Raw genomic sequence first — 2,043 nt, 5'->3', positions numbered from 1 at the left:
ATGCTTATAGAGAATTTTAGCCTTCTCCGAATCCACCTCTAAATTATTTTTATTGCTAATCGTATTAGTGTGTGTTACATTTCAAAAGATTTTCATGATCTGTTTTTCTGATCATGATGATTTCATTTCTGTTTTATACGTTGAAGTCTTTAAATATATTATAAAAGAATTCCTTATAACCCTTTTGCAAAAAAAAGAAAATGACTTACCTTGTAGAAATGTGCACTTATCTTTCTTTTTAGTAATTGTGTAGCATTTATTGCAATCTTACATGATTCAATTAGTGGCGAGCAAGTGTTTAAGGCTTCACAGTAGCAGTTTCTTCCAGACTCAGAAACTCTACCGGGTTGTAGGCTGTGTCATGTGTCTTTTATTTGTGCTTCGTAGTGGTTCGTAGCTCACCCTTCCACAAAATACCACTTAAAAACTTGTGGATCTTATTTCTATAGTTCTTACCATTTTTTTCAAAACCGAACCTTTTTCTTTTTCCTTTTTTTGCGATTTTCTTCCATTTCCTGTGAAATTAAAATTGTAAGCAAATAAGTTTTATATCTTTATTATCTTAAATTACAGCTTCACGTAAGATCTCCAACCCTGTTCGACCACGGGAGCTTTTAATGGAAGTAAATGCAGCTCTAAATATTTTTCTTGTTAGAGTTTTGACTTTATGAACCTTATGGGACTTACGTTTCCTTACAACACGCATTTTTTTTTAATGAACTAAAAATTTTGACCTTACTTTTGACAAAAATAATATAACTGAAATCTATAGTTTTTTATTTAACATTTAATTTTTCAATTAAACTAAGCTAACTTATAAATTTTTTTTTTTAAATCTAAAATACTGTTATAAGGGTTTTGAGAATTTTAATAGCAAAATGAAAACATGTGTTTAAAGTACTATAGAGTCTACTAATTAGACACATGCCTTTTAACATAGTATTGTGTAGTTTTTCAGGGTTTAATAAACAATTGTGACAAGACCTCCACGTCAAAATAATTTAGGAACGATAGTAATTGTCTTGACAATTAAAATAAATATTCACACATGAAAAGATTACTATAGAAATACTTTTCACGTTCATATAATATTGTGCAAGCATATAACATAGTATTTATTTCTAGTTATATGTCTGAACTATTTAAACATTGAAGTGCAGACTACTATGACATGCTACAACAATTGACAAGCAAGGACAGTATAGTACTCCATTGAATGCCTGGTCACACTGGAATCAAAGGGATTGTGTCAACGATCAATAACACGCAGTCTTATATAAACTAAATCAGTTATTCAATTCTGTGGACCAGATCCTTATTGTGGAATAAGAAGTCTCATTAGCAACTCCCTAATGTGAAACTGAAATGAGTTAATATTGGGGTGACACTCCAAATAATCAGCAAATTAAGGATCTAATTTGTCTCTATTTAATAACACTTCTATTTAATAACAGTTGGTTTATTCTCTGTTGGGAAGCTATACATTGTCAATTTCTATTTTCTACATATACTCAAATATTTTCGACTTTTTTGTATAACAGTTATTAAGAAACTTTAAGATGTCTTACTTTCTCCTCAAAATTCTTCTTTTTTCAAAATTCTCTATTTTCCGTAAAATTGTGATAATGAAAAACAACTGACATACATTTAGCCAACGACACTGTCATTTTAAAGGTAACATATCTTCAGCTTTCGGATATATGTTCTAGTATTTATCAAATATTTTGGATTCAAAATCTACTTCACAAGTTAATCAATTTAATCCGATAGGGGAATTTTCTTTTTCTATTATAGAGATTATGTCAGCTAAAGTCAAACCTTACCCGTACCAGACACGGCTTGGTGAAGTATCACAAATTTGCTGAGAAGGAAACAAAATAATATTTGATATAGTGTAGATTGAAAATCTTAACCGATTCAGACATGCGAAAAATAAATTCATAATAACAATGGTTAAAATATAGAACTACTCTTCAAATAGCTTCTCTACTCCACATGATCTTTAGACAACGATTATAACACCTTGTCAACGATAGGTTCAAT

General features: G+C 29.9%; 1 long non-coding RNA gene across 1 annotated transcript; it reads right to left on the bottom strand.

Moving 5' to 3' along the window:
* On the bottom strand, nucleotides 1-383 carry LOC119687386. The gene is made up of 2 exons (XR_005253160.1): nucleotides 210-383; nucleotides 1-147 (listed from the first exon to the last, which is right to left on the bottom strand). It is a non-coding gene; the product is annotated as an uncharacterized LOC119687386 (long non-coding RNA).
* Nucleotides 384-2,043: the final 1,660 nt, after the last annotated feature.

Source organism: Teleopsis dalmanni, chromosome X, assembly GCF_002237135.1.
Source record: "Teleopsis dalmanni isolate 2A chromosome X, ASM223713v2, whole genome shotgun sequence".
Classification (NCBI taxonomy): domain Eukaryota; kingdom Metazoa; phylum Arthropoda; class Insecta; order Diptera; family Diopsidae; genus Teleopsis; species Teleopsis dalmanni.
Note: the sequence above shows the minus strand (reverse complement) of the source record. Positions and strands in the feature narration are given on the sequence as shown.